Source organism: Rhinolophus ferrumequinum, chromosome 14 (genome assembly GCF_004115265.2).
Source record: "Rhinolophus ferrumequinum isolate MPI-CBG mRhiFer1 chromosome 14, mRhiFer1_v1.p, whole genome shotgun sequence".
Taxonomy (NCBI): Eukaryota; Metazoa; Chordata; class Mammalia; order Chiroptera; family Rhinolophidae; genus Rhinolophus; species Rhinolophus ferrumequinum.
The window spans coordinates 67,411,786-67,433,823 of NC_046297.1; the positions used below are offsets into that span (position 1 = coordinate 67,411,786).

General features: G+C 50.7%; 1 protein-coding gene across 9 annotated transcripts in view; it reads right to left on the reverse strand.

Annotated features, from left to right (window-relative positions):
- ST3GAL1 (ST3 beta-galactoside alpha-2,3-sialyltransferase 1) overlaps window positions 1–19,183 on the reverse strand; it is a 64,860-nt gene extending 45,677 nt beyond the window's left edge. For 6 of the 9 annotated variants that reach the window (XM_033126142.1, XM_033126143.1, XM_033126139.1 and 3 more), the window contains exons 1-2: window positions 18,872–19,183; window positions 644–775 (exon numbers count right to left, since the gene is read on the reverse strand). The gene's annotated coding sequence lies outside the window, so the exon portion shown is untranslated. The other 3 variants (XM_033126144.1, XM_033126146.1, XM_033126145.1) reach the window with 3 other exon arrangements.
- Window positions 19,184–22,038: the final 2,855 nt, after the last annotated feature.

Genomic DNA, 22,038 nt, shown 5'->3' on the forward strand with positions numbered 1-22,038 from the left:
GCACTTGAAAAGTGGGGAATGCGACTGAGGGCTACACGTTTCATTTTATTTCATTTTCACTAATTAAAATTGAAACAGCCACATATGGAGCTCAGTTCAAGACCAGGGGCTGGCACACATTTTCCGTTAGAACTCAGACTGTAAATATTTTCGGCTTTGCGGCCACACAACAGTCTGTCAAAACTGCTGGCCGTTGTGTGCGACAGCGCCATAGACACGCCTGAACGAATGGGTGTGGCTGGGTGTCAAACAACTTCACACAAAACGGCCAGGCCGGATTTGTCCTGTGGGTCATGGTTGTCTGCTGACGCTTACTCCAAGGCACACCAGAGTCATTCCTGGCCTTTTGGGATGGCAGCCACTTGTCATATAAAGATGTCCCCAATCCAGGTTTTTACTCACCAGTGTTCACGAGAGCTCAGAAGGCTTTCATTTTAAGAAAAAGAGGGGTTGCTTGATACTCTAAGAGGGCCGCCTTTTCTCCCTGAGGGAGAAAGAATTCCCTCTGTATGGAAAAGCAGGCCAAGTTACAGAGAGAGACCAAGAAACAGGGGAACATGTTCTCACCTCCACCCAACACAGCCCATGGAAGAAACCAGAAAAGACAACACCTCTCACTCGTGCGGGAAGGTTAGTCATGTACCTCAGTCGGCTGAAGGACTGTCCATCTCTGATTCTGTCCCCAAAGCTCAAAGTGTCGGTTCCCCACAACCCCTGGTGATGGCTTCTATTGGCATTTCCAGGTCACAAAGGTTGAGTCTGAAAATGGTACCAGCTGGAAAGAAACAGGAAAAAAGTTTGCGTTAGTTTTGATGTTTAGTACATCCACTGTCTTTTGAAGATGACTCAAGATAATTTAAAAAGGTATTCACCCATTTCTTCACTTACTCACCCAATGATTTATACTTCAATATTTTTTAAAATAAACACCTATTCTGTCCCATACATAGAGCCAAGTGCCAAAGACAGAAAGTTGAGTAAATCATAATTCGTGCCCTCAAGACGCTCCGTCTGGTGAAGAAAACAGACAAAGAGATAAATCCTTCAGGGTAGGTGTGACACGGGGGCGTGAGTGATACTTGGGAGAACTGAGGGGAAAAATGACCGACTGGGTCTGAAAGAAGAATTTGATTAGGAGATGATATTTTTAACTGCTTCTTCATCAAGGTACCAGTGAAATGCTATTTGGCAAAAAGAAAAGGTTCCGGGAAAGTGTCTCTAAGGACGAGGATAAAGAAAGATGTGAGATGTGAAAGTGTGAGATCAGGGTTAGGATAAATCAGGCTGAAGCCGGACAGGAAATGGCTTTTGAAGACCTTATCTGGGAATAATAACCGACTCCCTGCTGAGCTCTTATTGTATCCCAAACACTGACACGGGTGCAGACCACATGTTTTCCCATCTGATCCTCTCACAAAATCTCCAAGGAGGTCACACTGATTATTCCCACATTATGGATGGGCAGCTGAGGCCTAGAGAGTTTACGTGAGTCAACTTGCCCCAGATGACAAAGGCAGTAAGTGGTGGAGAACAGACCACAGCAGAATACCCCCATTCTGTCTGGTTCCATGTCTTTATCGTAGCCACTGGCATTGAAAATTGCAGTAAGGCCCCAATTTGCTCAGGCCACCTTCCATGCACACCCTCGTACAATGGAGTTGATTTCTCTCCACCCCTGGAATCTGAACCTGGCCACATGACTTGCTTTGGCCAATGGGCCAATAACAAATGTGACACAAATAAAGGCTTACAAAGTGCTAATACACAGAACTTCCTCTCTCTCGCTTCTGGGATTGAATCATTTTTGCAGCTACATTTACACACCTGAGCCAGCCCCCTGGAGGAAGAGAAATTACACAAAGAGTGTCCCCAGGCATTACGGCCACCCCAGCTGAACCCTCATGCTTGTCTGGGAAGCCCCAGCCAAGCTGCCTAGACCAAAAGAAATGCCCAGTCCACCCACAGAATCGGTAAAAATAACAAATGTTTGTTGTTTGGAGCTGTTTGTTATGCAGAGAAAGCTAACAAATACAATCACTGTTATCCTTAAGCTGCTGACAATGATGCAACATGATAAACTTGCGTGTTGGAAAGAAAGCATGTTGGTGACGGTCAAGAGATGAGAATGACCAGAACTAAGGCAGGGCTGTGGGCAAAGGGAGGAGTGAGAGATGCGAGAGCTTTTAAAATGTAAAATCAACAGGATTTCGTGCCAGACTGACCCCGGATTTGTCTAAAGCGTCTGGTGTTGACTATAAACAGATTCTATTCGGAGCTCACTGATAGGGGCGGGGAGGATGTTGACATGGAGATACACAAAGTGGTCAGAAGCTGAGCAGTTAGGGCTCAGTGTCTCAGGGAAGAAAGTTGTGGGAATGAGACTTTCTTTTCAGAAGAATTAAAGTGGGGTGCTCATGGTCCCAGCCTCCTAGCCTGGCTTACCATTGCCACCTCCTCCAGTGCCAGCCCCACTCTTAGCAGCAGCCAGAAGGATCTTTGTAAACCATAACCCAGACCTCCTCCGCTCCCATCCCTGGCTCACACCATCCCTAACTCACACCATCCCTGGCTCACACTATCCCCAGCTCACACCATACCCAGCTCACACCATCCCCGGCTCACACTATCCCCGGCTCACACCATCCACGGCTCACACCATCCACAGCTCACACTATCCCCGGCTCACACTATCCCCAGCTCACACCATCCACGGCTCACACCATCCCTAACTCACACCATCCCCAGCTCACACTATTCCCAGCTCACACTATCCCCGGCTCACACCAACCCCTTCCCCACTGTACTTTTGACTCACTCTTTGAATTTCAGCATCAGTGGCCCTTCCCAGGGACATCTTTGTTGACCACCCAGACAAGGCTATCCATGGCCACTAAACGTTCGCAGAACTCCCTGCGCTCACTAGCTTGATATCTCCCTGGGGGCAAGAGTGTGCCCGTCCTACTCACCGCCACCCAGCACACCGCTTGCCACATGGGAGAATGTCAATTACCGTTTCCTGAACGAGAGAATGAACACAACTATTCATGTGCCACACCTCCAATATGTTTTCTCTGACACACGAACGTCCACACTGCAAGCTAGGTTAGGGAACTTACGCTGGGGCAAATACAGCTTCCTTTATTCATTTGCTTATCTTCATTCATTTGTCTATTCTTTCATTCTTTCATTTACCAAGAATTTATTAGGCATCAGGCATTACCTCAATCCTATTATCTGGAGCTCTCACTAGACTGAGGCCCTGAGAGGTTGCGGGGACGGGGCAGGATTTTACTTATCACTAGATTCCCCCATCCCAACTCCCATTGGACAGTGTACGGGTATAGGAGGCGCTCAGTAATGACTGTTGAATGAATGAATGAATGAATGAATGAATGAATGAAGCAGATGAATCTCTGAGTATCATTGGGATGTGGCTGATTTAGCAGGAGCCTGTCGCTGAGTTTTACACATGTCACATCTTACTAAACAATTGATAATCATGATAACATGAAATCCTACATGTACATGTGCACATATAGGAACACATATGGTAATTGTTCTATGCCATAAGATGTAAGCGGGAAATCTGTGAACTAAATTACACATGGAGCCCTGCTCCCAACTCTGCCTCAGCTGTTTGACTCCACAGCCTAGCAGCTGTGGCCACCTGTGACTTTTGGTTAGAGCCTAACACTCACCTTCGAGCAAAGCATCATCCTGAAGCAATTCTGTCACTGACCTTTAAAGATACAGCTGGCAACTGTGTCCAATTCCCAGCCCCATCCGATGAGCTCGCAACCACAGGGCTTTTAAAAACTAGACTGTACCCCAAGTGTCGCCCACCTTCTACGGCCTGTTTCTCAGCTCCTCTAACAGGGCACGGGGGCGCTGAACACACAGAGGAGGCCAGTACCCCACTGCCTTACCTGCTGGTCCCGGGAGCAGCCTAATTAGCTCCTTGGACTCTCCCGGCTCTTTGCTTTGTAACACAGGCTCTGGAAACCTTTTCTGAAATGTATGCCAGGGTTCTTCTCCCCACAGCCTGTCCTCCTGTGTCTTCCTATATTCCCATTTCCCCATCCTTTCCACGATCGCTTCCAATTCAGCACAGCAACCAAAGTCTTAAAAATGGGTGACGTGTGTTTTATACACCTGGGCCATAGGAGGAAGACAAATCAGACATCATCCCCATTTTCAGGGAGGCCAAGAGAAGGTCACTCTCGGAGATCACAAAGGAGGAAATCGAGACCAGAGAGGAGAGCAGGGCCGGGGGCTTTGCTGTGTGCTCGGCGTTCTTCCCACTGTCACACTGGCTTCCCCTCATCCTGCCCCAGCCCACCCAGCCCCTTCGTATCTACCCATCGAACTGGCAACCCCTAGGTACCAACCGGGCCCTCAGCAGCGATCTCCTGGGCTTAAATCAGGAGACTTGGCGGCAAGGAAAACGTCCAACTCTAGTTGGCACACAGATTAGGGCAAATTTGAGGGGAAAAAAAAAACAAACAAAAAACAAAAATCATGATACTGTTCTCCTGTCCCCTTTTCTGAATCAAAAATTATTCCTTCTTTGTCCTGTCAGAGCATCTACCACGTGCAGCCCCCTTGTGCCATTTTATGTTTGTTTCTACTGTGCAATATCACACAATAAATCTAACAAGAGATTTCGTTCTCCACTTTTGTTTCTTCTCTGGTCAAGCAGGGGACTGGAAGTAAAGCCCTTCCTCACTCCTGGAGTTTGCTTAAGAAATCATAGCTTTTCCCCTCCAAGCGAAAAATAACCATCTGAACGACTGTCCACAATGGGCCTGGCTGAATAATACCGCTGCACTTTTAACTTACAGGAGGCTTTTCTCAGAGGCCTGTGGTCATGGCATGTGCCCAAACAATGGGGCCTGATGCTGTGGTAGGTGTGTCAACCGAGGGAGGCCGGTCACGTCCAGCTGTGTGATTTTAGAAAAAACAAAACAAAAACAATAGGCTTTTTCCTTGGTGAAACAGAAACCATAGCTGCTTCAATACTTTGCAGGGTTGTACTGAAACCTCAGTGAATAAAAAAAGACAACATGAAATCACAATAATAATAATTAATAATAATAATAATAATGTAATGGTATCGTAGCAGATATCATTTTTAAGTGTTTTTGGGCTCTAAACTCCAGTTAGTGCTCACAGTAGTTCTGTGATATGTGCACTGTTTTTTGCATCATTTTGCAGAAGTGTAAGGTCTTGGTCAAGGTCACAGTAAAGAGTGGAGCCTGAATGATAAACTAATTCCTAACTGGACCCTACTGTCAGGCCAGGACTAACAGAGTTCACTGCATGCCAGCGTTTGCCAAGGCTTTCCCACGCTGTGCCAGCACAGTGCTCTGACCTGGTGGGGTCAACAGTACACTCTTGGGCTCTGTCCATAGGAACCCACTGTGTGGGGTGGGGACACGGGACAAGGAACCACCCCACTCTGTACCTAGTGCCAGATGATACATGAACAAGTGGGTGGTCTCTCCCTCTCCGTCTGAATTCCTGTCCAGAACAAAATGATCATGGAGCATGACGTCAACACTGAGACGGCCTGGCCAGCTCTGTCTGCAAAGGGGACACATGACCCAGGAGTAGGGAACTACAAGGGCAGATCAGGTGGTGAGGTGACTCCAGCTATTTGTGTAAATGCTAGAACGCTGCTGGCTTCCTGACACGGGCAGGGTGTAGGGACAGAAATTCTGGGTGCGGGAACCAGGGACCACAGGACTAATGCTGAGGGTGGAAGGAAGTTGAGTGGAGCAGCTGGGATGGTCCCCTTCTGGGTGTGGTTTTGCCTCCTCCGTTGTGGTCCAGGGCCTGAGGAAGCCAGCCAGTGGGTGTAAAAATGAAAGGCAGGAAGCACATGTTCCTGTTAGGCTAAGAATGTGTGCACCCTCCCTCTCTGAAAGGGGTTCAACACTGGAGTCCTGAGAATGAGTGGATTTCTGAATTCAGAGGCTAACCGCTGAAGTCTGGCTAGCTGTAATGGAATGAGTACAGACAATAAGGCCTGCACTGTACTAAGCATTTCAGGAGCATGATTTCACTCAATCTTTACAGCAGTCCTCAGATGGTGGCCGTCATAGCCCCATTACACAGATGTGGAAACAGAGGCTCTAAAGAGTAATGTTATTTGCCCAAGGCCACACAGGTAGAAACTGGCAGAGGTGTGATTCAAAGCCATGGACATCCTGTACACAAGCCTTTCTTTTCACCAACCAGCCTCGCTGGGCTCTAGAAGGTGGTCCTCTCTACCTCACACCCCACAGGTCCGCCCTTAAGGGACAGCATGGTTTGCTGGTCTGTACCTCTGAAGCTGGGCTCCCTGTAGTCATCAATGGCTCCCCGGTTCTCTCAGTGACCAGGCTTAGACATCTCCAAGGGGCTTTCAATTTATAGTTTCTCAGCCCTCAAGTGCCATCAGTTCTCTAATCCCATGGGGATGAAGTTACCAGTTCTTGTCACACTGGAGTGGATACTTCAAACACGGCTCCCAAGAGCTCCCACATGGACTACCAACTGGTTTTTCTAAAACGTGGGCCGAAGTCTCTTTTTGCAAGCAAGAAAAAAACCTTAATCACTGAAAGAATGCAGGTCCTGTAGGATGTTTTCCTGTCTTACTCCTTCCTCTGATCACACGACTAGGGAGGTACCCCTGCTCGGTCTGTGGGTTCCTTCATGGGGTCCACCCCTGGGCACCAACCAGCTCCCTCCACCCTCACTGCTGCTGTTGGTAGGTCCCAACCATCTTCCAGCTCGAAGACCTACTGTTCCCTGGGGCTTTTCTCCACCCTCTCCTGTTTTATTTATCTCAACCCCCACGCCGAGCATAAGTGGGGAAACTGAGGCTCAGACACGGAAGTAATTGCTTCAGAACCCTCAGCGAATCAACCGTGGGCCTGTGCTGTCACTCTGGCCCTCACTGTCCCCCTCTGTCCCCCAGGGCCCTCCCAGCTAGGAGGTGCCCCCTTGGGCTTCCTGTTGGGTAAAGTGGATTAACCTTCAGAGGAGGGAGACGCTGGCTGGCTGAGCGGCTTCCTTGGGGCCTGGCGAGCATTGTTCTCTGCGTCTGCCTAGAAGTGTTCTCTCTCAGATTTGGGAGGAATTGTGAAATGTGTTTGTTTTCTAGGCAACCACATAATTAAGGAGGCATAAATATGTACTTGTGGATCAGGGGGAAGAAAGAAGGAAGAAGGAAACCTATTGACCAGGGAAACGTAGGCCCTAAGGACACAGCTGGCGTCAGGTAAAGCCTGTCTGTCATTGGTGAATGGGACCCAAGTGCCACCATTAACTGTCCTATTTATAGCCCTTTGAAATATGGTTCAGTGAAAGGGGGACTTTGTTCTTTTGGCCCCTTATCTGATTCTCAGAACAAAGGGAAAGGAGGTGGGAGGGAGGTGGGCAGTGGTCTGGCTAATGCTGGCAGCGAGACCAGATACGCTGGGCCCAGGAACGTTCCATCACGGGGTTGCGTTAGAGAGAGACGTGGTCATGGGGTGAGAGGGGGTGTGTAACAGGCCCCCACTCGACCACTCCTAGCCTGGGGACCTTAGGTCAGGTGGCCAGCTTCAGTGAGTCTCAGTGTTCTCAACTGTCAAAACACCTATAAGAATAATGACCACAAAGCTCTGCTGAGAAGTTTAAATGAACCCAGAATGCCCATCCCCTGGTATTTCCTGGGCAGGAACTCAGGAAGGACAGAAAGACGCCAGAATTCACAAAACCCAACACGGATTTGCTCAGAGGGAGGATTAAAGGAGACTATGTCCAGGAGACCATGGAAACACAGTGGGAGTGGAGAAGGTTTGACGCAGCAGGTTATACAGGAGACCTGGCACCCAGGACATGGCAGGCTCGCCTATGGACAACCTGGGCTGCCCGAGTCGGGCAGAAAACCCATCAGTGAAAGCTGGCGCGGCAGCGATAAATGTGGGGCTGGCTTCTCGCTTGGCTTTGCCCACTAATAGGCTAAAGAACCGTATCAATCAGGCCTCTCTCTGAGCTGTCTTCTTAGCAGTGAAATAAGGGACGGGGAATGTCTAAAATGTGACATTCGGTCTTAGGTGCGTCTCACCTGTCTCTAGGCCCCAGGCGTCACACCCTAGCTTTGTAAGCCCAGACAACTTCCCCAGCCTTACATTCAGACAGTTCCACAGAGCCCCACCCTACCACCTCTTCCAGGAAGCCTTCCCTGGTTGGAAGTTGTATGTGAAGAAGAGGTTACTGATCCACAGAGGTGCCTGGAGGTCAAAGACCACTGTGTCGGACAGGTCTCGCCATCCCTCGCAGCATTCGGGCAGATGCAGGATAAACAGGTGGTGGCGTTGAAATGAGAAAACTTAATTCAAGGGAGGCTGAGCATGAGGGTTTGTGTCTAAACCTGAATGATCATCATCATCGTGGCACGTACTTAGCAACCACTTATAGGAGCTTAGGAGTCAACTCTTGGGGTTTTCTAGAAAATCCATGAACTAAAATGATTTACTTTGAAACCCTACAGCAGAACAGAAGGCACACAGTACTCTGCAGGGCACTCACTGTTCTAAACACTTTCCAAGTATTAACTCCTTTAGTACCTACCAGGAAGTAAGTACTATTATTCATATTTCATAGATGAGGACATGGAGGCACAGAGAGGTTAATCCACAGGCTCAAGGTCACACAGCAAGGAAGGGGCAGAGCCAGTGTTTTTATTGAGTGAATCAGGAGATGAATAACTGAAGTTTTGGAGTAGGCTAAGGCTCCTTGCAAACACTAGGACGGCACAACTCTTTCTTGTTTCAGACTCCCTAAATGTGCACCGTCTGTGACTTTGTTATCTTTCAGGGGACTCACACACACACCTCCTTCCCGCCCCTTCTAGAAACGGTTACAGCTTATGACACCAGAGCTCATGTTCCGAGAAAGAGAGAAACCTTCCTTTACTCCATCCCAGGGGCAGCTTCCCGACCATGCAGAGGTATTCCGAAATGCCAAACTGTTTCCAGGGCCAGTGCTTTTCTCTCCCTGTTTGTCAACGGACATCAGTTGAATTGTTAAGGTCCTATAGCGCCCAGATTATTTTGCCTTAGCCCAGTTTGCTCCCTGTCGTAGGCAGAGACAGAAAAGCAGCGGCAGGCATTATGGTGGACCCAATTCTTGAAACCATTGCGAAAGGCATGGCTTTCATTTGAAATTTCTGTTAGGAGGTGGCACACAACGTCGCTGTCTCCTAATCTCCCTCTTTCGTTTTAATTTCCTTTTCTGCCTAAAGACTGAAGTTGAATATTAAGACTGCTTTGGAGACAACCTGGAATACTCCCCACAAAGCCATTCTTGTTGGCGGCAGCTAATCTATTTCCCAAGCAATGGTCTTTATTCATCAAACTCTCCACCAGGTGGTAGGATCAGCAGCGTTTTCGAGTAAGGAGAAGCACAACACACCTTTCTCTCCATCGTAAAGATGTGCTTAACAGGGAATTATCCAGTGTTGCAACAGCGACTTCCTAGTCGGTTTACTTGAAGCAGGTGCCCAAGAGGTACCTGTCTAGGAAGTCGGGTGATTTAAATGCCTGATGACCACCTTCCTGCTCAGTCCTGTCTGAGCCCCTGGGAGGCTCACAGTTCTTCCTCAGTCCCCAGGCACTCTCGGGCTCTCCCAATTCCATTTATGCCAATAAGCCAAAGGATGAGTTCTTGCAATCAGCATTGCAGGGCGCGATGAGAAGATCCAAAACTCCAGCTAGATGACCATGGGCTACATTAACCCATCCAACTTGCCCCAAATGATGAATCAGGGAACGGGCTCGGAGCCCCAGCGTTCCGGAGGACAAGGCTGCTGGGGACCAACTTAGGACACAGCATGTGGAGAGAAAGAAGGACCTCTTTCCAAAGAGGCTGTTCCAGAACTTGGGTCCATTGGCCACGTCCACTGGGTGGGACTGCACACAGCAGGATCTGGGCTTGGGGGCACATACTGGTTGTGACCAGTTTCTTATCTGCACCGCCTGGGGAGGTTGTCCCACCCTTCCAAGGTTCCCCAATCTAGAGATAAAGGATGGTCCTGGGAGTGACACAGCCTGGTGCCTGAGCTCTCAGCCTTTGGGCAGGCAAGGAGCAGTTATGAATTCTGGCTCTGCCACTTTCCGGCTCAGGTGACCTTGGGCAAGTGGCTTAACTTCTCTGGGCCTGCGTTCCCACATCTGTAAAATGGTGCTAGAAAAAAAGTTCAAACAGTGATTTTACAGGGCTGTTGTAGAGACTGGGGATTTAATGTTAATTAGAGTAATAGAAAACTATGATGAAGAGAAGTGTGCGTCCTGGCCCAGCCACGATGGAAGAGCGGATGGTAGGGCCGGGTACACGGGAACCCAGAGACAGCCCATCTCATAGGCTCCACGGTTCAACTCTTGGGGTTTTCTAGAAAATCCATCCACGAAAATTATTTACTTTGAACCCTACAGCAGGACAGAAGGCACACAGCAACCTCTTTGCTGGCTGACAGTTAATCAGTTTATTATTCCCTCCAAAAATGTGTAAGATTTGCCGTTCCCAGACTGCCTGCAATCAGTAGGGCTTCTCTTCCGTCTCCTTCCTCTTATGAATCCTGTTCATGCCTTTGCTCCTTGACTTTGACTCCCTGTACTAGTAGATTCCCACCTGGACTCCCACACCTGTGAGAAAATTTACATGCAAAATAAACTAAAAAGCAGGAAATTACCTAACTAAATGAGTTATTTGTTGACAGCTCCTTTCTTGAGCTGCCTACCTGGTCTCACCTTGGCCCCTCCCCTATATCTGGACTCCTGATATTAACACTGAACCAAAGGGCTGGCTCGTCCGTACCTGGTTTACACGAGCTGTGGTGGTTATGTTCTGTTGTGTTGCATAATGATGTGTTCCCTTTATTCCGTGTGGTGTTATGTTGTGTTGTTATGTGATGTGTGGTGTGATGTGCTCTTGCCTTACCTTGCGTTGTGTTCTGTAATATTGTGTTGTTACATTACATTGTTAAGATGATAAAGGTTTGGCTCATTAAGTTGACTCTAGGACCTAATTAGGATGCCGAGACTGAGCTGTATGCCCTTGGTCACTGTCCTAAGACTCAGCCCAGCAGCTAGAGGGAGCATGGGACGGGGTGGGGTGCAAGCAGGGAGGCCCTGTGGGCCGGGTGAAGGGAGGTGGCTCCCCCAGGGTCAGCGGCCTAGACCTGCCCTTTCCCAGGCACCTGTCCTGGGGTTGACCAGGTCATCTCACTGAGTTTCAACTTCCTCATCTGTACAGGTCAAGGTGAGAAGGGCAGGTGGTGGAGCTCTGAGGGACGAGCTGAGAAAGACTTGTGAGGGGCTGCCAGGCCGGTGAGAGTGTGGGCTTATTCTTTCCCTAGGATGACCTACTTCGCACGAAGGTAATTTCAGGCACCAGGACAATCTGGGTAGAGAGAGGCAGTGTGACCTTGGGTCAGCCACTTCGTGGCACAACGGGCAGGACAGTAATCCCAGGGGAGCACAGAGAGCAGTGACCTGAGGGCCAAACAGTCAGCACTGCAAATGCCAATGGCTGTGAACGCAGAGGTCAGTGTTTCAGAAGCTGTCTTAGCCGTCAGACCACTGGGAGTTCTCAGAGGTCATTGTGGCCACAGCACCTTACAGGGAGGGAGAGAGAACGCAGGCCGCTGTAACGCCGCCAAGAAAATTCAGGGGATTTATTTTGGGTTCTGGTGGAGTCTTCCAAGAAAAGGGGTCATGTGTGTGTGTGTGTGTGTGTGTGTGTGTGGTGTGTACGTGTGTTTTCTTTTCTTTCCTTTCCACGGAGCCTTTTATTTCTGAAAAGGTAAATGCCCAATTTGATGGATTTTCGCCTTTCATGTGGAGTTGTTTTAGGCTTTTTGAGCATGAAACAAAATTTTGGAGTCATTCCACTTTCTCAGTTAGAGAAGTAGCCAGGTTTGCTTTGGTTGTGTTTTTCTGGTTGTATGTTTCTCAAGAGCCCTCCGCTAAATAAATATGCTTGAAGGGAGTTTTTAAGCCAGTCCTGACTGTTAGCTCAATGTGGATTCAAATGGATTTCTTTTTTAATGTAGCAAAACCTATTGAAATGATACCCATTTGGGTTTGAATTTGTAAAAGGCATCTGGTGAAATTCAAAGAAAGTATTTTCTTGCACACTAAAATGCAGACCATCCAAAGTCCTTTCCAACCCCCTTTTTAATTCTGCCAAATAATTTGGAATTGATATTCTCTTCTTTTCAACTTCTCTGAATTATTGTAAGTGATCTTTAACTTGTATGCCATATTCTCTTAAGGGCTCCAGAAACAGACCTGGTTAGATAGCTTTTGTGTATTTTAGAGGAAAAAAGGAGAGAGAGAGAGAGAGAGAGAGAGAGAGAGAGAGAGAGAGAGAGAGAGAGAGAGAGAAGAAATGGTCCAAACATCCTCAGGTGTTTTTAGAAAGAAAAAAAATGTTTTTAAGCTAATAATACTCAAATAGTATTATTTGGGCATTGAGCAGGCTAAACGGGGTGTGAGGAAGCACAAGCCACCCTTCCACCAACGCTCGCAGAACATTTGTTGAGTGACGCTGGTTTATTTTCATATCAATTATATCATCGCCATGACAAATAAGGAAATCAAGACACAGCAAGGTAAATAATTTCATCACTGAGTCATAAGTGATAAACCTCGGACTGAAACCTGAATACTTAGTCTATTCTGCTTCTCATTAAGAAGGTGTTGAACAAAATTTAAGCGTCTTAATAATAATATCTTACTCTTGAGGCATTTACTTTTTTTAGGGGTGACAGAACACAATGAGTGAAACCTGGAGCCTCCACCAGCTGTGTGGCTTTGGGCAACAGAGTTCTTGTCCAGCTTCTGGCTTCTTGCTGCGTTTTGGGGTTCTTGTGCCCCCCACTACCCCACACCCCAGGTGGGCTCAGCTCATGGTGGCACAGGGATCGTGGAGAGCAAGCGGGACAGAGCCAGGTGGTAGAGTTTATCCTCCTGCTTCCTCCCTGCCAGGTTGAAGAGTGAGGCTGTGTCTCTCTTCCAGAGGCTTCTATCAGCTCCTACTGACAGGCTCTAGCTCTGCTCCTTCCCCTTACCCATCCCCCTTCTGCCTCTTCTGGGTGGTGGTGGGTAGGCCCAGGTATGGCAGCACCCCTTGTTGAGTTCCCTAAGTGCTGCTCCCATTTCTGTAAACGCTCCCTATGTTAAACTCTCCCCTCTGCTTGAGTGTGCAAGGTTCCAACTGGAACCCAGAATGAGTTGATGTCTAAAATACTTGCCACACACTAAACGCTTAATAAAATAGTCGAGGCTACTAACCGTACTCAATGCTTTATCCTGTAGGCTCCTCCCAACTCTCCCCTGCTCCAGGCAGAGTGGGGATTTACACTGCCATCTACTAGTTAGGAAATGGAGAGTCAACAAGGTAAGCCACACGCCCACGGTCCCCAGCCGGGAGCAGGTGGAAATGGATGGGGACCGGGACCGAGGAATTTTGAGTCCTAAGCCAGTGCCTTCCCTACCTGGGTCCGCCTGACTCTGTCTCACCCTTATCCCAGGGTTCACCACCACAGACTGAGTCCCCTCCAGGGGCCTCCAGCTTTGACACGTTATACCTGTGTCACACAGAAAGGGCTCAGGGCACTGAGCACCCTCCTCCACCAGTGTACTCCACCCACGTGTCTTTGCCTCTGGTAATTCTGTGTCCTCCAAGGAAAAAAACAAAATCTTCACAAGTTGTACATAACTCACAGGAATGAGGAAAGCACGTTGCCACTCCAACCCAGTCATTCGGCCTTGCTCGTTCCAGGAGGGGTTATTAACAAACTGCTAGCCCTAAAACCAACCTGTATTTCAAGTGTTTTTCCATGACCTTTCCAGAACTTTCCACCTTCAGTCAACTCTTCTATTTTCCGCATGGTCTGTCCAGCACGCCGCACTTCCTCTTACTACCTTTTGCACACAGACTCTTAACTGGACTATCAGAAGGCTCTGGAAACCCGGCCCCAGGAGTGGAATTCTCCCATGCATGATCTCGGTTAATCCTCACAGCACCCCAGTCACAGGGGGTAACTACCCACGTGCACGTCAGCTCCGGCCCGCGGAGGTGCAGGGCTTGCCCTGCTCACACAGCTAGCGTGCGGCGTGTGCCCCTGAAACCGGGGCCCTTTCCCCACACGCTGGCGGCCATGCTTTTTAACCTCACCCTCCCAAATCAGCTATTTAAATCTGAGATCAGCTATAAGGACAAGCGTTAAAGATAAAGCCCTGGATTTTAGTTTCTTAAAGCAAAAGCAGCCATTCTCTATCGTACACGCCCTCACTCTGAAGCCCACCACCTTCAGAAGAACTCATAGTTCAGGGACATGTGCTCTGGCTGAGCAGCAAGAATGGATCCCATGGAAGCAAACCAGAGATCAAGACATAGTGCAGGAAACGGGGGCCAAAGCCCTTCACCCCGGGAATCCCCAGTTCCCTCACCTCTGCAGAACCATGCAGAACAGACCAATGCTAGCTAAGCTGTTACTCTTGCTCAAGCAGGGCACGCACCACTGTGACCTCTGAAGGACAAGGGACAGGACAGACTGCACGTTCTTCCAGCTCTCTATTTCCAGCACCCTGCATGGTGCCTGGAACCTAATAAGTTCCTAATAAATGTTGGTTCAACTGAAATCAAAACAATTTAACCAACAATAAAACCCACAGAAACAACAAAAACCCCAGGCTTCCCAAGGATATGTTACTTTCAATGAGGAAACAGAGTGTTTCCTTCTAAGTATGTGGAACAGAGTGTGGGTTTGGGGAAGGGGCAGGACAGAGGGCTTTGGAGTTTTTGAAACCAGCCACTGTTCTAGATCACTCTTCATCACCATAGGTCCTGTGATTTCCCAGCTGGGCCTCAGCATTTTTGCATTCAAACGAGAGTTGAATAAAATGATTTCTAAGGACATTTTGAGGTCTTGGAGTGGGAACAAAATAGGTCCTGGTGAGGTCACTATGGTTTGATGTACAATAGGCATCATTTGAGAGTCCCACAAATGTCACCTTAGCTGTCATGTCTCAGGCCCCAGAGTCTGAAACTTCTGGGCCAGCTCTCAATATCCAGTGCGGAGCACTGCTGGAGAATGACTGAGCTCCAGGAGGCGGAAGCTCCATGAGTGACAGGGGAGGTGCATTGGCACAGGGTGGGCTAGGGCTGTGGGTGACACCGCAGGGTGGAGCTGGAGGCAAAGGCAAATGAGGTGGGGGCTGTCTTCAGAAAGAAAGGCTTTAATGTCCTTCTTCAGTAGAACTCTGAGCCTCTCATTCCGCAAAGCAAAGCGGAGCTGAGACCATTTTCAAAGTGCTAGCCCTGGCAATAGAACTGAGGGGCTCGCTGAGGCCCAAGGTTGGGCTCCTTTGCCTAAATCAGAGCAGGGGAGAGCTCTCAGATCCTCAGGGGAGGGGGAGGTGAAGAGTGGGGGAAGGGGAGGGGAGGGTGCTGAAGGTCCACAGGGTCACACAACTGAACAAAGTAGATGCAAACCCTGTTTCCCTGAAAATAAGACCCAGCCGGACAATCAGCTCTAATGCGACTTTTGGAGCAAAAATTAATATGAGACCTGGTCTTATATTATAGTGAAATAAGACTGGGTCTTATGTTAATTTTTGCTCCAAAAGACGCATTAGAGCTGATTGTCCGGCTGGGTCTTATTCTCGGGGAAACACGGTATATAAACCTTATTGTGCCCAGGCCAGCCAATCCACCAGCTTCTCCCAGTCCCGTGTGTGTGCATATATGCATATAGGCCTCACTGGGAAGTAATGTAAGGTTAAGATGATTGGTGGATTTCATTTTTCATTTTCTTGGTTGCTTTTGTGGTATGTGTGGGATGGAAGGGGGGCAGGGAGCTGGGGAGAGGTTTAGATCTCACAAGGCAAAGCCCTGTCCAAATATAATTCTTTTGAGTCAGCAGTTGCTACCTGGCAAAAGACTCAATAAGGTTAACTGACCAGGAGACTCAGAGAAGCCCCTTCCGGGGGGGCTGCCAACAGCCTGCTTCCAAGTGAAGTCCTGGCCTGGTGGGGGGGAGGGCCGCTGCTTGGTGGAGAGGGGAGACAGAGACCTATTTGGCACAAAGCCCCATACAACCCTGAGGATCCAGGATCCCATCTCACCATACATAGGGAGCCAAAGGTTCCCAAAGGCCAAATCTGTGCAGGTCCCCAATGTGCAGGGGTGCTGGTGACCCCAGCCAGGGGAGTGCCCAGCCTGCACCTCCAAGTGAGAACACAGCCACAGAGCCCTGAGGTTAGCAAGTAGCTGCTTAGAAGTTAGTTTTGGCTTGCTGGTGCAGGGCTTCCAGGAGCAGAACCCACAGCCCTTAAAGAAACCCTCTGCCCTCACTTCTGGGCAACTCTTCCTGTTTTTCTGGGAGCCCCATACTTGACCTGGGTGCTGAGGCCTGCCAGCAGAGTGAGGGGAGGAGAAGACCCTGCTCCACCAGGCCCTGGCCTTGCCCCAGCAGTAAAACCTAGAGAGGAAATGCGGGTCTAGCAAAATGCAGGGACAGCCATTTCCAGGCTTGTGGGATTGTTCAGGCTGGGGAAGAAGACCCCCTACTCATTCTGTCATTTGTGTATTCAGCAAAAACATGCATGATGGAATTCCTTTCCCCAATATACATATATACACATACATTCGCACAATTATATAATATTTATTCTTATAGCTGTAAGGTATAGATAGTAATGATCCCATTTTACAGATATGGAAACTGAGACTCTGAGAAGTTAAATCTCATGCCCAAAGTCAGGGAGAGAGAGAAAGGGGGGAGAGACAGAGAGAGAGAATGGGAGACTAGAGGACTCCCAACTCACACCCATATCTGGGCAGGGGTCATGAAATGGTGAACTCCGGTCGGTCTTTTCAGCCAACCACGGATTTCAGAAAATTGATGCGCCACGGTGTTTGGGTGCAGGGAGGCGCCATGAATGACCCTAGGCACCCTGCAGCTGGCGCCTTTTCCCTACCGCGAAGCCAAGCGCCAGTTTCCACAACAACCGGCAGGGGGCAGTGCACCTTGCCTTTTACGAACCTCTGGGGCGCTCTCCCGCAGCTCCGGGAAAAGAATACCACGCGGCTCCGCCAGCAGCTTCTAGGAACCGCCCAGCTTTGAGCCCAGCACGTAGTAGGTGCTCAAGGCACGCCTAGAAGCTGAAAGGTCTCGACTAGGTAGATTAATATGTATTCAATAGCTGAAATAGGGCGGAAAAGGAGACGTCTCGGCCCCTGCCAGTACCTTCCATCACAGAGGCCATTCCCAACACCTTTTGAACCTACTAAGTGCCAGGAGCGGTGGAAATGACTGGGCCACCACGATCCCCGCTTATTTCGTTTACCCCGCCGGAGGTATCGGCCTCCCGACAGTCCGTCCGCACACTGGCACACAGCTGCAGAACGAGGGTGGGCGCTCGCTGTCTCCCAGGGGAACCAACTCCGCACAAATCCGCGGGGCGTGGGGAACCGCGAGGGGGATAAGCCAGAAGAGGCTAGGGGTCCCTGGAGGTGGCCACGTGAAAGGCAGGCGAATGCCTGATGCGGCGATCCGGTGAGGAGGTCACTGCCCTCAGGGTCAAGGCTGTCTCCCTCTGAGGGACACGCAAAGCCCGTGACTCGCCCAGCCCCCATTCACTCACACATTTCTGGACGCGCACGTGTCCGCTCGCCGAGCGCCCCCAACAAACCCGGTGCGTGGTAGGCACTGGCAGGGACCTTAGGGTAGGAGGGAAGAGAAACTCGGGGCTGCAGACAAGCCACCGGGTTAGGCGAAGGCGCGCTGGGGAGTTTGTGCCAAGCCGGGGCGCCCCCTCAGCTCCCAACTCAAATTCAGCAGCGATTCCTGGCTCAAGGTCACGCTCAAGCACACTCAAGCTTAGTGAAAGGAGATGAAAGTTGCGCCACCGTCCCAGTTCCGAATCTAACTGTACCCCCAGCCGGGCGCTCTGCCCCACAACCACCGCTCACTACCCTCTTGAGCTCTCCAAAGGAGCGGCCTCTGCCCCGCGCAGGTCACACACCGGGAGTTGCTAACTTTTGCAGCAGCTGCGGCGCTTCTTGGGGTTAGGGCGAACTCAGAGTTTCGAGTTGCCACCAGCGCCACCCCCGCCATGTTCCGCTTCGCCCACGCCAGTCCCTCACTGCCCACCACGCCACATCCAGCTGCCCCGACACGGGTGCCAACTTCTCCACGGTATCCCGAGAAACGCGGGCTGCTGGCGTCCCTGGAGGCGATGGCCACCTCTCGGATCTGTGCCTGCTCGCAGCGGATTTGGAGGCTGGATCCGGATACTGCCCCGCGGCCGCTGAACCGGATCACCCGCGGCCTCCGCGACCCCGGCTGGGCTCAAAAGCGCCGGAGCCCCGCCGCTAGTGGTGCTCCTCCCACCCGCGGCCCCGCTGGCCGCTCCGCCCTCCCGCGGCCCAGACACGGGAGATTCCAGCCGGGCTCTGGGGTGCAGTGTCACTAGGGCCACCCCAGGGACCGCTGCACGAGACCCGGCGTAGGCTCCCAGCAGTTGGTCCAGTAAGGGTTGAAGACAGCGGAACCGGAGCCTCCTCCTCGACCTCCTTCCTCTCCCAAAGACCTGGGTGACTCCGGGGCGAGGGAAGGGGTCGCCCTACGTGTGTCTTCCTCCCAGCGCCTGGGGTCTTGGGTCCCACGTCCACTGTCACAGCCTCCTCGAGCCCTCGCCACCACTTCTGTTCCTGGGTCCTGGCAATCACCCCTCCACTCGGAGAACACACACGAAACTGCCTGAGTCCCAACTCCGCGGTCGCAGCCCCCGCGCACCCCGGCAGCGGTCGGCTAGGCGCGCTCACTCACCGCGGCTGGGGACACGCTGGAGTTTCGGGGGCTTTGGGGATGAGGAGGTTCGGAGAGTGTCCCGAACGCTCGCCTCCTTCCCAGCTCACATCGCCCCTTCCTTCTCTCACCTCCTCCTCTTCCTCCTCGCTCTCCTCTTCCTCCTCCCTCTGGTCTTTGTCTTTGCAAAGTGTCGAAACTGTCTGGCATAGTGGAGCTCCGCCGGCGGAGGCTGGAGCCGGGGAAGCGGGGAGGCGGGGTGAGGCTGGGAGCGGTCTCGGGAACACCTTCCCCGGGGTGTAACGGGAGGGGCAGGCCGGGCGGCCGGGGCCGGAGCCCGGACGCCAGAGCAGGGCGGGCGCCTGGGCCGCGCGGCCCTCCCCTTCCTCCGCCCAGCGCCCGCCCCTCGGGCCCGCGCTCCCTTTCCCCCCGCCGGCCCCCCTCCCACCCGGGCTCCGCTCGGCTTTCCGCTCGCTCGGGGCTTCCTGCAGGACGAATATAGAGCTCCAGAGCCACGTGTATCGCAGCGGGGTCGGCGGAGGCCCGGCGGGGGAGACTCCTGAGGCTGCTCCGAGACCGGATCGCGGCCCAGAGAGGGGCGCTGCAGGAACAGCTCCGAGATACCTCTCTCCAAGGCCCCCCGCCTTCAAGCTGACAAGGCTGGGGGAGAGCGTTCAGGTGGCCCAGGGCTTCGTGGGGTCAGCTCCGAGGAGGAGGCAACGGGTGCCCACCTAGAGGACGTGGGGGCGTCCTGAAGAGCCTCAGTCGGGTGCAAGGTAGCGAGGGGCTGATCCCCCTGCTGGCGACGGTGCAGAGTCGCCGACGTGATGAAGGGCGCGGGACTCGAGGTGGGATTTAAGGAGGGGGAGGGAAGAAGCGCGGCGGGGTGAGGCCCAGCCCGACCCAGTTTGGAGCCACCGAACGGCCACCACGGCCAGGCTCCAACCCCGGGCCGCCTGCCGGTCACCGTTTCTTCCAGATGCGGAGGTTGTAGCGCGGTCCGGAGCAGGGTGAGCACCAGGCGGGGGGACCCCAGGTAGTGTTTGGCTCCAAGGCGGCCTGGTGCTGGGGCTTCTGGGACCGGACCCCCTTGGGAGATCAGGTTTCTGGGTTTTTTGCCTTTCCTTATAGGAGAGTGAGGAAGTTGTAAATATCTTGCCCAATGGCAGAATGCCAGCCTTAGTGGCTAAATGCTGGACACAAGATTTAAGAGGCATTAAAAATTCTGGTTGTACAGGTTTTATGCCCTTACTGGACTTTACCTCTTTTGCAACTTTTCTGAGGAATGCTAAGAGAAAAGGAGGTGCCCTTTGGCCTAAGCGTCAGTTAATTCTTCCAACTTCCATTGCTCCAGTGGAGTGGTCAGCCTTTTGCAGTGGAAGAGAAGAGAGCTCTCTAACCCATCTTTCATCAGAGAGATACTGCAGTATAAGGCTTCAGGCCAGGGTGAATGGATCAGACTTCTTGGTTGACATACTGCCCTGCCACTCCAAGGATGTAAGATCTTAGATTAGTTAGGGAATCTCTAAGCTTACTTAGCTCTGTTGTTGAATTTCCTCATCTGTGGAAACGGCCTAATAACTGGTCATCCCATAAGGTCATGATGATCAAGTGAATTCAGACATCTGTACCTAGCATAGAGTAAATGCTCAATAAACGTGAGCTATGTCCATAGTGGACTTTGCTAGTACTGGTCCCTGCCTACAGCACAGAGATGGTCCATCCTTGAGGATGGGGTAGAGGTCTTGGGGAACACTTCTGGGACTTGCGGGAGACAAGGAGAGATATTCAGAGAAGAGAGAGGTGGAAGAAAAACGGATTTTAAAAGGGGTGGGGAGGGGAGGACAGCAGTCAGGGGGAAAGTTTAAGCCAAAACAAAACAATAAAACAAAAAGCATATGGATCTATGAGCATTCTTCAAAGAGTCCTGCCAAGCTGCATTTTGGGCTCAGGATCTGGGTGAGTTTGCTGCCCTCCATGAGTCTGAGAGAAAATTTTGGGGTGTTTTATGACCTTGCTGGTTTGTGTTTTGATTCCAGAGAGGGGGTCTATCTGGAAGCACCTTGTGGGCTTTGCTCCTTCTGAAATGTGAGGCACGTGGCATTCCCCAAAATGCTTTTGTGGATGGAAGGAGGGGCTCAGAGACTGGATGGAAGGAGGGGCTCAGAGACGTTTTCTAGAAGCATTAACTACTGTTCTCTCCAGAGGCAGCATCTTCCAACCTCTTCTAGCTTGGACCTCTCAGACTCAGCACCTGGACCTGGGGCTCGGGGCACATCATCCAGCAACTAGTCATCGAGTCATCATCTGAAATACAAGAGCGGTCTGTCTGCTGCCCTCAGTGGGACAGCTGCCTGCAGCACCCTGTTGATCTGCATGATTATACAGCTGGTGGCTGTTGCCCTCTGATTTAACTCAGCTTGCTGTGGACAAGGAATGCATGGAGTTTTGTTCCCTGCTGACGGCAACGCCCCTCTCACACCTCTTAGTGGTAGATGCTCAATGAAGAGTCCATGGATGGATTAATAAAGAAATGTTGTTTATTGCAAGGATCAAATAATATAATCTACAGGAAAGCACTTTGAAAAAATACCGTGCTTCCCCGAAAATAAGACCTAGCCGGACCATCAGCTCTAATGTGTCTTCTGGAGCAAAAATTATTGTAAGACCCGGTGTTATATTATATTATATTATATTATATATTATATTATATTATATTATATTATATTATATTATATTATATTATATTTTATATTATACCTGGTGTTATATAAGACCCAGTCTTATATTAATTTTTGCTCCAGAAGACGCATTAGAGCTGATGGTCCGGCTAGGTCTTATTTTCGGGGAAGCACGGTAGCAAATACTATAATAATATAAGACTATACTCCTTTCCTAGTAGAGTCTGGAGAGAGGATCAGATGGCACAAGTAAGTGGCCCCAGACCATCCAGCTGTTTTGCTTTGCAGCCAAAGTCCGCTCCCAGCTTCAGCCCTGGGTTCTTGGCAGTTCCCCCAGATGACTCCACAGCGAGATGGAAATTCCTTATTAAGTGACTGGTGGTGACGCATGCATAAGTCATCACCTCGTCTACATGAAAAAGTGTACACCAGACACATCTTTTCCCAGATGTCTGAGGGGATTTTCCTCACCCACTTCCTTTCTGTTCCAATGTATATCTTACAAGG